We start from the raw sequence: 14,817 nt of genomic DNA on the forward strand, positions 1-14,817 counted from the left end.
TATTTTAAGCCAAAATCAATAGGACAAAAAGCTGTTTTGTAGGAGATCTACATCCAGTTATACATACTGCATCTTGAACCTGTAAAATTAATCCTTTACTACTGTATCACATGATTGTGTGACACATTGGTGTGTCCTAGATTTATTTACTAGAAGTTTACTCACACCTTTATCTCTGGTACAATTAGATTTCAGAGATGTCCAGCAAATATTATAAAGGTCCTCTATGCTTTCAAAATCCATTTTGAAGTTGATGAGTAACTCCGTATAATAGGTTGACTACTTCTACAGCAAGATGATGTAACAGATTGAAAAATCTATTCGTTCTCCAATTTAAAAGAAAAATAAGTACAGAACCATAAATAAGGAGGTAAAGCATAACCACTTAGCACATTAATGTATACTAAGCAGCACTTGATGGGAATGTTTTACAGTTCTTTTCCTGAGAACATTACTGACCTGTATAATTTTAAGTGTGCAGTAAAACGAAGACCTCCTAGAAGGATCTGGCGATATCATCTCACAGAATGCACTCTGGAACACCTGGACAATTGCAAAAACAACCGTAATTACTCTACAGGTTGCTCTTCAGGTGTATTTTCTGAAGGTTTGAGTTTTTATTTCCAGAAAGAGAACGTCTAAATGTTTGAGGAAAATACTGTTTTACCAGAAGCTGTAAGACTCATTTTGGTTTTCCTTTCAGAATGAAGGCGCAATTTTGTCAGCACTTTCTGAGAACTGCCAGGCAAAAATATTGCTTCATTGAACTTTACTTTTTTTTTTTACTTTACTTTTGTAGTCATTGTTGTCATGTAGCCCTCATCTTTAAGGGCTCTTCTCTACCAATGACTGGTGCTCAGGGCCCTTCTTTAGAATATAGGTCTCTTCTACACAGCCCATCACATCTCCCTAATTTCTAGCAATGCTTAAGTGTCTTCTAACAAAGAGGCAAAGAATCATAAAAGCTGACTTTTTAGTACTGGTAAGATGGCCTTCCACTGAATTAATTATTCATCACTGTTGAGCTTATTACTAGAGTTATTATTAGTCTTTCAGATAGTCAGGCTTAGAAAAGGCAACCAGAGGCTATTGGCACCCTTGGCAAGGCCAAAGGACCTGAGCTCCTGCTGCGGACATCCTCCCTCACAGCTGCAATGAACAGTAGGAGACTATTCTTTTTTAACATTTTGTTTTAAACTCTGAGTATTTCTGGTGATACCTAAATAGATATTGTTGACTTCCTGGTATTTCTGAAAATGTCTATCTCATCTTTGCTTCTGCAGCAAATGAGAGCTCAGCTCTAGTAAAAATTTGTCTGGAGGTCTGTATACTTAAGGCACCTTCCATTGTGAATAGTGAGAGCTCTGCTGTTAATTAATGCACGCTGTTTTATTTCATCTACTGTTCTTCCTTCTGTTAGGCAAATTTTATGTGTATTATATCTATCATGGTAATGTTTATAGGCCTTAGTCAAGAACTTGGGCCTTCTAGTATCTGCAAATAATAATTACTACAAATTTCCTTTTTTAGCTTGCTTTCTTAAGGAAACGTGGGTTATGCTGTCATGCTGTTTGTCTGGCAGCCTGCTTCAAATAACTTTGGAATCTTTTAATTAATTTAAACCAAAGTTTACTGTGGGAGTTCTACCAGTTTTGTGGAAACTGGCTACTGGCAAGAGGAGAAGGTCATGCAAATTAGGGTTTCTGCTGCAAGGAAGACTGTGCTGTGAGCTCAAGTTATTTAGTTTCTGGGAGCAGGCATGTGCTGGCCGGCCAAGCAGCATAAATATAGCTCTTGTGATGCCTCTTCCCTATTCAGTAATTAGGAAATACAAGAGGGAGGTGGCTGCACTCTGTCCTCATTTTGAACAAGAACACAAGAGTGGAGGGAGGTTGCAAATAGCATAGAGGTAGACTTGGATATATTGAGTGGGGATTTGGGAAACAGTCTTCATTAGCTCTGCTGCTCTCAGATTAACTAGATTTATTTTGTAGTGTACTTTGGAGTGCAGATATTCACTAGGATTTTAATGGGAGTCTTCCTAAGGAGGACTAGGAAAATCCATGGGAAATCCTAGAAATGATGATGATGACTTTCAGGACTTGTGTTGGTAATATCATTTTTATATGACATACAAATAGATCAGTCAAATTTGTGCATGTTTTACAGTTCTCATATATATTTCTCAGAACTAGTGGTGTTTGGCAGCCACTAGTGTCCATTTGCATTAGATTTGGGAGAGATTTTTTTGTATGTGTAAATTCTCAGCTCCTTACTTTTATTCTGGAGTTAATTTAATCATTTACAAAGTCACCTGAAACTATGTCAAAGCTGGACAACTTTTGCAAATCTGTAATAAAAATCATGAGCATCACATGTTTAACTAGGAGATTATCATGAAAAATGCACCCCAGAGAACTTTTTATAATATTTTTCCTTTTCTCTGTCTTTGGATCCCAGCGAAACCCAGGTTAGATATCATAGATGTTCTACATTGACATCCTAACAGAATAAGGTGGCCATAAAGTAAGAAACTCTTCTTTGATTTGGATCCTATTTAATTAATTAATTTATTTACTTATTTAGCAATTTAATGTTAAACCAGTGTCCTGGCTGAACTCCAGCTCCTGGACAAATTCCAGCTCAAGTAATTGCATTCCAGCTAATGAAATGCCCCGTCTGGCATTAATTGAAAAAGCTATTCTTCAGTTCCTGTCCTAACCTGGTCTGTAACATTGTGGTGTGTTACAGGTTACTATCATCAATCTTGGAAATGGCTGCCTGTTAAATAAATACATACACACATGTGAGTTTAGGAACAAAGCAGTTAGTCAGATATGTCCAACTGCCATCTTCTATGATGCACTAGCTGTAATATATGAGTATTGTCCTCTCGATAAAATTATTCCTAATCAAGAATTAGTAATTAAACTTTTATATGATGATTGGAAACCTGAAAAATAAAGGAGATATATAGGTTTATTAATACTAACAGGTATTAGAAATATTCCTTTTATCTGGAGTACAAAAGATGCAGAATAAAATGTTCTGGATTTACTTCAAAATGTCATAGGGAGACTGTTCAGGTAAGGTGCATGTGCATGTGCAACTGGCCTCTTTTCTTATTGTAGCTTTTGGGGAAAAGAGGAAACCTTACACAAAGAAAATTAAATGATAGTTCTTTGCTAGTGTTTTTGCAAATATAAATTAAATTTTACTCATCTCAAATGGTATTTACAGTATAACTTTCCTATATATATTCAGCCTCTTAGCATCCAGTATAATTAAAACTAGAAAACCTGTTTCTGTTACTGTTTACACACTCCCATAAATTCTTGTGGTTTTTGGCCATATTGGCTGCTTTTTTGAATATGTCTTCCTGGAGCTGCATGCTGAATTTAAATATGCAACTTTCACTACTGAGAACATTTTCTTCAAATATCATTTGTTTTACAAGGTATTCTGAGATCTACATAAGAAGACATTGAAGAAAATTGATTTAGTAATGTTATACTCAGTTAAAATGTGCAAATTCTAGGACCACTTTCATGAAGTGAATGTACGAGGGCTGCTCCAAATGTAATACCTCCTATTTTATTATGTTGGCCCATGACTTCAGAGACAGATGTTGGAGATATGGCAGTAGAAGTTGAGCTTTCCCACCAATGTTCCATTACATTTTGTTGCTGTGTGACAGATGGCAGCAGAGGAGCAGTTTGACCAAATGGTGTCTGACATGGAAGTGCATATCAAGAAAAGGTGTGTCACTGAATTCCCCCATGTGGATAAATGGCACCCATTGGCATTCACTGATGCTTGCTGGACATTTATGGAAACCAAACAGTGGATAAGAGCACAGTGAACTGGTAGGTGGTGTGTTTCAACGCTGGCAACAGTGATATGAAAGACAAGACAAGTTCCGGAAAGTTGTGCACAGCTGTCACACCACAAAATGAAAAGCATATCGATCAACTCATCCATGTGGATTGTCTAGCGGTGGTGACTATGCTGAAAAATAGTGTTTTGTAGTTGAGAATTTGCTCTGTCAAATAGTGTTATTGTGTTCTTTGAATCTGTTGAAGTTTCCATGGAAATAGATAGGAGGCAATATTTTACATATATAGAAGTATAATCTTTCAACTTTCCTAACATCTTTCATTGTTATTGCTGCTAGTTTATGACAAAATAGTTAATTATTTCATATGTCTGTGTGCTATGTTTCACAGACTTATTGAGAAATCATATTTGATTACCATCCACAGGTCTCAAAACCTCACTTGATTTTCTGCCATCACAGTAAAGTCATTTTGGGCTAGAGACCCAAAGTCTCATTTAGAGACTTTGATGTCATAGATGAATTTACTACAAATCTACTCTCCCATTTGTTATTCACTCTATTGTTAAGAATGTGCACTTTATTTCTAAGTTGTATTGGTATTGCTTTATATTTTAAACACCATGGTTTATTACATCACGATCTTGCTGTCTGTCAAGATCACCTAACATCAGAAATTTATTTCCCACACTAAGCCTTCTAGATCAATATGTTCCTCACAGTAAGGGAGGAAGTACACAACTGCCTTGCCTAAAGATGAAGGTTATCGAAGCTGATAATCACTTTGCCTCTCAATAGGTCTTCTGCAGTCATAATTAAACTAGACTTCTGGCTTAAGAACTTTAAATCTAAAAAGCTGCAAAATCCAAAGATTTGACACTTCAAAAGTTCAGAGTGACTGAGGAATCTAAATCTTATTTTGGAAGTGACAAGTCAATTGAATCTGTACTTTCAAATAGCTATATAGCTTATGAAATTCTTGAGGAGCTTTTGAAAGGAGGTTTGATCTTCTAACTCACTGGGACACATTTGGCATGTTGCTCCAAGTTTTAGTTTTATTATTACTCAGCAAATTATTTCTCTATGCTTGAAGCATGAAGCATGAAAAGTCCAGGAACTGTAGGAACGAGCTAAGTGTGAAATCTAGTTAATGGTTTTTTTTACACTCAAAATGCTCTAATGACACTGCTTCTGAGGTATGAGAAGCATATTCTTCTTGTTAAAGAATTAGAAAATAGAGCTGTTTACTCTCACTGAGAAGAGAATTAATGAATCCTGACTGGGTACTAGCATGCTTCCCAGCACTATCCATGTAAGTTAGGAAAATCTAGATTAAAATTTAATTACATAGAATTAAACAAATAAACAAAAATAAATGTATTCCCTGTTCAAAAATATCTGGAAAGTTGTCATTGAGCCTTGAGCATAGACTGTTAATAGAGTATTAAAAGTATAATTAAAGCACAGTCTTAAAATTTTGCTAAGTTAAGCAGTAAGACTGACCCTCAAACAGACTTGCTTAATCATGGCTGATTTTGTGCACAGTTCATACTCTGCTTGTACAAGTTGACTGACTGTAGATCAAAACTGGAGTTTTTATTGATTAAAGTCTCCCAACACTAAGGATTAAAAATGTATGACTTATCTCACTATCTATTTGAAAGATATAGATTCCTATTATTTGCTGAAATAAGAGAGTGTCGGCTGTATGAAGTTCTTTATATGAGGACAACATGACTAGATGCTCCTTTGAAGATTTATCCTACTGTCTTGGAAGGAAAGTCCAGTCACTTTGTGAGCTGAACTACTGCATCCAGGCACAATCTTCTTCCCTCTGATGAGTATTGAGCTGGTTCTGCACTGCTGAGTGGGTTTTTTCTTTTTTTTCCTTTTCATTTTTTTAAACTATTGTTCTGTTTTATCTTATTTTGTTTTCATTTGGAAATAAAATTGAGCGAGTTTTTTTTTTTTTTTTGAATCTGTATTTTTCACTTAAAACAATATAATCATTAAGAAGACATTTGGATTTGTATATAGGACAGTTTGAGTACAGCAGCATGAGAAATGGGTGAAGCATTAGTATGTTCCGTGGGAGACTACTTAGAAGATGTCATATGGTGCAGACTTACTTAGTTTTACTGAACAAAAACCAATTCTGTTAGCCCTAATTGACTTAATGCAAGTAGCTCTCCTCTATCTTTTTAAACATGCCATAGTTTTTTTAATGAATTGTTGACAGTGTACAAGTTAGACAAATAATGCATGCAAGTAAACTACAGCCAGTGAGTTTGTGAGCAGTAGGATTAATTTTTCAATATCTTTCATTTCAAATGTTCTGTGCAAGGTGCAACCAGGCTCCTTTTCAAAGGTAAGGCTTTACTAGGAGTTTCCATTAAATAGAAAATACAATTAAGGTAGGTAGAGTTGTCCACACTGAAGATGTGGAGCTGACCACCATGTGGCTCAGGACAGCAGCCACAGCAGACGGGAATGGCAGGCTGGTCCTCCTCAGTCCCCTTGGTCAACTCACGGTGCTGGAAATCACATTAATTGACTGTGAGTCTTCCTAAAAGCTACTTTTACTGCCACAGGCTAACAGATCTACTATAACTTACCCTTTTCTCTGAGTAGACAATTGCATTTCTGTTTCTGCAAGGACTTACAATTCTAATATTTTTCTCATGTGTTCAGACTCTATACAAGTCAATATTCTATATTCCCTGAATTTTTCTGTTCCATGTGACTGATTTTGAGAAATAAAACTTGACTTTAAGAGCTGGTTAGGTTTCCAGGATTCAGACTGGATTTCTGGCAGTAAACTGAACAGTGTCTGGTCAGAAAACCAATAGACAGCAAGATTTCAAAAGCTGACTGGCTGTTATAATTCTGAAATCCACCCCAAATTTTGGTAGAAGTTTGCTAAACTTTTTCTTGTTTAGTTATGCTTTGATTTCAACAAAATTACATACTGATATAATAATATTTCTCAGATTTTTTCTTTGGTTTAGTTTGGTTTTGTCTCTCTCACACTTTTTAGCATCAAAACCTATCTACAGAGTTAATCAATAATAAGGCACTGCATTTCTTATTGGGTTTTGTATCTCTTTTTAACCCACTGGATTTTGTTCATTTTTGCTTTACTCTTTCTTACTCATGAGAAAATTCATATTTCACAGGATTTTGTTTCTACTGTCATTTGTATTTTTTTCTTTTTTTGATATTAGAAAATGTTCTATCACAGTCTGCTAATATAAGGTGTATGGAAATAACCTGAGAAGATGTAAGTGTTGTAGCCATTGTGATTTCAATATTTTGCACAGGGATAAAAGTCCAAACCACTGTGTAATACAGATTTGGAGTGACCAGCTTCTTTTTTCACACACAGACTGAACTCCGGAGAGGAAGATTTGGTCACATGGAAACACTATTAAATTATCTCCAAGATCTGAATTTTTCACAAATAGAGATTGTATTGGCTTCTTCCAGCACACTTTATTCATTGCCTATAAGAAAGTGCTTTGGATGACTAATAATGTCCTTGTGTAGGTTTTAAATAATAAGTTGATGATGCATGATTCTACTGTGCTTGCTACTAATCAGCCTACTTCAGAAAAGCTATCCTAGCTTACTCAATGGGATGGACTTTGGATCCCTGAAGAACTTGAATGAAGACTCCGTAACGCTTCATGTGTTATTAAGTTTGTGGTCTTCATTTAGCAGCAGTACCTATGCTACTGTTTTTCCCAATACCGTATTCTGCTCAGCCAAGCACTGTCCAAAAGAGTTAAACCAGAAGACAAAATACAGTGTAAATATTCATTTCGAGTTCTTATGATTAATGTCATTGATTTGTGAGGGGGTGAAATTATATTGCAAAGTTAATCATTAGATAAGATAAGTGCCTGGAGGATGTAAGCTTAATATATTGGGCTTTTCTTTTCACTGAGTCAATATAGATTGACAAGCCATATTTTCCATTCAAAGAGATGTTAAATGTGTTTACAGATTTCATGAAAGACTCAGAAGACAACATCCCTTTAACAACATTTTCTGTCAAAGGCTAGAATAATAACCTGATTTCTCCTCTCAGTCATTCTGGAGTAACTGTCAGAAATGGAGAAGAAATTGGTTAACTGCAGTAAAATTTGGCCCAGCCATCAAGTAGAGCTGCAAAAAAAAAAAAAAAAAATATTTAGAAATCTACAGATAGAATCACAGAATGGCTTAGGTTGGACCTAAATGCCTCCGGAGATGGTGCACCCACTGCTTCTTTGGGCAGCCTGTGCCAGGGCCTCATTACCCTCTGAGTAAAACATTCCTTCCTAAAATCTAACCTAAATTTCCCCATTTAGTGTAAAGCCTTTCCTATATGTCCTGTTAGTATCTGCCCATGTAAAATGTCTGTCTCTCTCATGCTTATAAGCTCCCCTGGATTACTGGAAGGCTGCAGTGAGCTAGCTAAATAAGCCAAGCTGCCTCAACCTGTCTTCATAAGAGAGATGCTCCAGCTCTGAGATCTTCTTGCTTTCCACTGGAACCACTCTAACAGCTCCACATCTTTCTGGTGCTAGAGTCTCCAGGCCTGGATGCAGTAGTCTAGATGGGGCCTCAGGAGGGCAGAGTAGAAGGGAATAATCACCTCCCTCACTCTGATAGGCACTCCTCTGTTGTGGTTTAACCTAGCAGGTGACTGAGCACCATACAGTCATTCACTCATTCCCCCCCCTTTCCAGTGGGATGGAGCAGAGAATCAAAGAAACAAACTAGAACTCATGGGTTGAGAGAAAACTATTTACTAAGAGAAAAGGTAAAGGAAAATAGTCATGACTATGTATATTTATATATATATAAATGTATATAACAGGTAATGTACATGTGGTGATGATGTCATATGATATAGAATATCCCTTTGGCAAGTTTAAGTCAGCTGTTCTGATTCTGTTCCCTCCCAGCTCCTTGGGCCCTTCACAGAGAATGGCGTTGTCTCAATACAACACTACTTAGCAGCAACTATAAACATATGTGTGCTATAAACATTTTTTTTCTCCTAGAACCAAAAACGTAGCATCACACCCTACACTCTGTAGAAAATAATTTTGTCTGAGCTGAAACTAAGACACCCGTTTTTGGAGCAGCCCAGGATGTAATTGGCCTTCTGGGCTGCGAACACACACTGCTGGCTCATGTTCAGCTTTTTGTCCACCAGGACCCCCAACTCCTTCCCTGAAGGACTCAATGAGTTCTTCTCCCGGTCTGTACACATATGTTGGTGACCCAGTTGCAACACCTTGCGCTTGATCTTGGATCGCATTAGGTCCAGATGGGCCCACCTTTTAAGCCTGTCCAGATCCCCCTGGCATCTCTTCATAGTATCATAGAATGGCCTGGGTTGAAAAGGACCTCAAAGATCATCGAGTTTCAACCCCCCTGCTGAGTGCAGGGTTGCCAACCACTAGACCAGGCTGCCCAGAGCCATGAACACCTCCAGGGACAGGGCATCCACAACCTCCCTGGGCAACCTGTTCCAGTGTGTCACCACCCTCTCTGTGAAAAACTTCCTCCTAATATCTAACCTACATCTCCCCTGTCTCAGTTTAAAACCATTCCCCCTTTTCCTATCTCTTTCCACCCTCGTGAACAATCGTTCCCCCTCCTGTTTATACGCTCTTCCATCGTATCATCTGAATCCATCAGTTTGGTGTCACCAGCAAACTTGCTGAGAGTCCACTTGATCCTGCTGTAGATGTCATTGATAAAGATGCTGAAGAGCACGGGACAGACCCCTGGGGGACCTCATCTGTGACTGGCATTCAGTGGAACATAAATCCATTGACTACAGCTCTCTGGCTGCAACCATGCAATGAATTCCTCATCCATTGAATAGTCCACCCTTCAAATCCATCTCTCTCCAATTTAGAAATAAAGATGTGGTGTGAGACCATGTCAAAGAGCTTGCACAAGTCCAGGTAGATAATATCAGTTACCCTTCTGATGTTCACTGATGCTGTCACTCCATTGTAGAAGGCTACCAGATTGGTCAGGCACAATGATAAAGCCATGCTGGCTGTCTCAGATCACATTTTGCATGTCCCTTAACATATCCTCCGGGGCAATAATCTGAAGTAGACATTATTTAGATCTGCCTGTTCTCATAGCTTCTCCAGGAGGACATGCTTTGACATGAACAAGTCACTGCATGGAGCAGAAATATCACAATAAAAGGTGCTCATGTTTTTGGCAAAGCATTACATTACTGCAAATGCATTTGCACCTCTTTGATTTTGCTGGGTCTTGGAAGGGACCTCCGAAGGCCGTCTAGTCCAACTCCCCTGCAACGAGCAAAGGACATGCACAGGTAGATCAGGTTGCCCAGGGCCTGATCCAGCCTCGCCTTGAATGTCTCCAGGGACAGGACATCAACCACATTACTGGGCCATCTGTTCCAGTGCCTCACTACCCTCACTGTAAAAAATTTTTTTCTTATATCTAACCTAAATTTACCCTCTTTTTTTTTTTTTTTTTAATGTAGACCTATTCTTATTTATATCACATCAGATGCTTAATGTTTTCCGGGAGTTGCCTGTTTTGAGTAATAGGATTTATGTTGCAAGTTAAGCTTACTTTGGTTGCTTGTTTTCAATTTCTCATTTTGAGCAGAAGCAGAAATACAGTATTAAGGAGAATGATAATTTAGTACACATACATCATTTTGTTGTTGTTGTTGCTGTTGTTGCGTATGTAACCATTAGGAAAAAAATCAATTAAAATATCTCTGTTGAGTTTTGAGTAATTAAATGAAATCTGTAATACTTTGACACTAGGGATTATCGTTTGTTCATGTGCTTCAGGGCCAGGTTTGAATATGGAGAACAAACTTGACTGGAAATAGATTCAGTGCTTTAAAGAAAGCTCTATATCTGATAAGAAGCAATTTACTGCCAGGTAAATTCAGCTGTCTGGAATAGCTCCATCTGGTGAGTCACTGTATAAAGCAAAGCCTACCTCTCCTCTCTTGTTAGTTCATTGACACTAATCTGGATCTGCAGAGAAACCGTCACCCTTGTGCTTCTGTTGTGTGGATATCTTATTCTAAAAACTTGAACTACTTGTGAACATGGCATTGAACTGATGGACCATTTTGTTGATGTTTCTTGAAGTTATTTTTCTAAATTTATTCTCCTCTCTTAATGAAGAAAAACAAAAACAAATCAAACCAGAAAAATTTGCTTTATTCTATTCCCAGGCCAGAACAAATAGAAGATGTCAATATCTTGAAATATGTAATCTGATCTTTGAGAGCCCAGAGCTTCTCAGTAGAGATCAAGTGTTCTAAGTGTTGATGCTATCCCAACCCAATGAAGATGTTTATTGACTTAGATTTGTCAATGTTTAATTAAGCACTATTACAGAAATATATGATGTGAATTAAAGAGAGGAATGTATGAACAAAAAGTATTTGCTGCAGAGGAACTGCATGCAGAGCAAAGCTTTCAGCTCTGATTTTTAAAGTGGAACAATTTTATTTTACTTGCAAGCAGTTTTGCCCACAAGAAGAGTATAAATTTGTTTGGAAGGAAGAAATCACACATCCAGGAGCACAGATTCTTGCATTCTGTATCCAGAAATCTGCCTACATAGAAAGAAATATACATATATCCACTATGTAAATATCAATTCCAAGTATGAGTGTGATTAAATACCTGAAATAGTTCTTAGACAAAGGAAAATGTATTCAGGATGACTTGATGCTGAATTGACGTGGCTTCCATTGATGTGATGCTACAGTGATGACATAGAATTCTTCCGGGACTGAATAAACTCAAGAGTAGCCCCCAAACATGGGTTCTGCATATAATCAAGTGTTAAAAAATACAAGAGAAAAGAGAAGTAGCTAGTAATTTTCTGGCCTAAACAGAATTTCTGCATATTTACAAGCATAAAAAAATACATAGCTGACAGCAGAGATTGCCAAAGTCTACTTATATCAAGTTCACTTTTTCTAAAGAGTGTGCAGTATTTCCTTTTGATTGAATTTCCAGGCCTTCATTGCAGTGCTATAATCTTAGAAAATTGTAGAATGTTAATCATAGAAAGTGCGTCTTTCTAAGAATTACTTCTGTCTCTAGGATGTATGTTATGGTTGCTAGAAGCTTCAAGACCTTCTGAAAAACCACACCACTGTTAAGTCCTGCAAGCAGGATCTAAAGATATGACTGTGGAAGATGAGGGTAGCAGGGTTGCCTCCCACAAGAGCTGCAGAGGTGGCTGTGTGAGCCTGATCTGGCTTGTGTATGAGTGCTGTGCAGGATCTACAAGGGCTGAAAACTTGTCTTACTGTGGGTGTGTGCTACAAGTCTCCTTTTCTGTGTGGCACTCCTAATTTTCTGTTTAACCTTTTGTTAAGGTTTAATAGGAGAGACAAACCCTAGCTGTAGAATGCAGATCTGAAGACAAGTACCCTTAATTTACTAATGTATAATTTATCTTTGACTTTAATAATGGGGTAAAAAGGAGGGTAACACTTTGAAAACCTTGTGAGATCTCTAGTCAGTGGGTGTCCAATCTTTTGGCTTGCCTGGGCTGTATTGAGTGAAGAGAAAATTTATTGGGCCGCATGTAAAATATATAATAAAGTTAATACGTATAAGTGACAGAACTTCTTTTTTTAAAAGCTTGCTTATTAAAGAATTAAAAAAGGCAACAAAAATATAAAACTAAAAGTTGGACATGCATGTTAGTTAATGCCATTGACTTGCTTCTTCTAAATCATTACAAATTTAGTGAATGAAATCTTCAGACATTATTGGCGAAAGTTGTCTTGCATTTGAGCATTTTATTTTTTTGCAAGCCATTGATCTTCTGATATATTACAGTGAACCCATACAGAGCATCACTGAGATATTTTATTGTATTACATTAAAAGAGCAATGGTCATTGATTGATAACAGGGGAGCAAAAGAACATCTCTTCTGTATGTTTTGCTTAAAATAAAATATATAAAAAAATATAAAAAAATATTACAAATCCTATACCACTTCAATGATATCTGTGGAATATCTCCAGAATTAAGGTGATACGTCTGAGAAGTGCATTTGTCTTGCATGTACTAACATCCAATCAATATCGTCTTTTCCAGGTACATATTCTAATCTTAGAAGCTTTGTTTGTATTTAAATGGAAATCAGATATACAAACATAATTTTGGGGTATAGAATGATCTTTGTTAGTTTTCAAATAGTTTGCTTTTAAACATATTCACATATGTGTGTGTTTCTTCGAATACTGAATGAGATGAATGAAGCACACAATTCACCTCCTGGAAAAAAAGTTCTTATTCAGAAATTATTTTGCTTCTTTTTAAAATATATTTTTCTAGGGAATGGTTTTGTTTCATAAAGACCCATTTCCTTAATAATTATATCTCATCTCTGATCTAAAGGATCCATCATGGTTTTATGATTTTCGGTTATTGGTATTCCACATCATAACATCATGTAGTGTATGTACCTGGTTCTCAGAAGAGAAGGACTACTACATTCCCCAGAGGACTTTGCTCCTCTGTTACCGTTTCCAGTCAGAGGGAAAGATAAAAACTCGCAGATCACAAGACCTTGTTCTCTTTCTGCCCGTCTCTCGTCCTGGCAGCATCTCGCTCCCCAGCTGTTTTATCATCAGTATTAGAGTAAGGCCTACCTTGATTTTTGGACATTCTCTCTCATTGTATTGGATTTATTTGCTTAAATTGTAATTATATTGTATTATAGTGTGTTGTTTTGCATTATGATATCTTATTTAGTAAATTAGTTTGTTTCTCCTCAGATTGTTGCTGCTGTTTTGCTCTCAGGCCCATCTCCCTACCCTTTTTCCCTTTTCCCTTTCCCGGAACGTGGGTCCATGGGTCCCCCGCCCCATTCATCATGGAATGGGGCCAAACACCCGTAAACCGTTGACATGCTGTTATCTCTGACTTTTGCAGAGATCCTGCCTTTTAAGTAGTTAAATACATATTAAAAAATAAGGGATTTGAAAACAAGCAGTGAAACTAGATAGAACCAAAATTTCCCTGTTTCTTTGAGGGGAAAACATTTCAGCTGAAGATGTAATCTTTTTAGTTCCTTATAGTCTCTAAAACAATTGTAGTTCTGATTCATCATACCCCAATTTTAAAGTGAAATATTCTTCTATCCATGTTCAAGAAACTACATCTTACATGGCATATAACAAAGCCTTTGGAAATGAATCTTTAAGGCTAAGGAGCTCAGAAAGTATAGTCACATACACAAATCAAAGTAGATTAAAAAAATGCTTGAAAGATGTCCTGCATAATCAATAATGAGTGGCATCATATTAAAATACAAGTGTGTGCATACATTTCTATATATACGAACATATATATGTATAGTGTATTAGTTTTCTAAATTTAAAAGAGTTGTTTTCCATAGAAAACAGCAGCTTACTGCAGAGGGAAAATAGCTTAGCCTAGATTTATATTTTGGCCTTGTCTATTCCTTAGCTGTAGTTGAAATCTGTGCTTTCAGACTTTTACTTATGACATTGCATTTTATATTGCCTCTCTGTTTACAAAGAAGAGAAGGCTGTTGGTTATTTTTAAGCAAACTATCACTTCCTGACTTACTAGTTTGTGCTAAATTGGTTTCAGTTTTAGCAGTATGCAGTTGTCTTAGTTCTTGGAAACATGCTTCACTGAATCATCAATCACTGTCTCCACTATGATGGTGGTTTTATTTATACAGCTTCATGAAATGTTCGCTGTGAAATATTAGACCATATTAAGGTCTTGTGGTTTTGTACTTAGCTTCATATTCTGTCTGAATTTGCTGAAAAGTTACACAGTGGTTCATAAACCTTTAAGTACACTTTGTCTTATTTTTGAGCTAACCTAGGCTAATTTGGAGAAGACAGAAATAGTTGTGTTTTCTGTAAGTTAACTGAATGGATTTAACTTCTCTTTTTCAGAGCTT

This window comes from Numida meleagris, chromosome 1 (genome assembly GCF_002078875.1).
Source record: "Numida meleagris isolate 19003 breed g44 Domestic line chromosome 1, NumMel1.0, whole genome shotgun sequence".
Classification (NCBI taxonomy): domain Eukaryota; kingdom Metazoa; phylum Chordata; class Aves; order Galliformes; family Numididae; genus Numida; species Numida meleagris.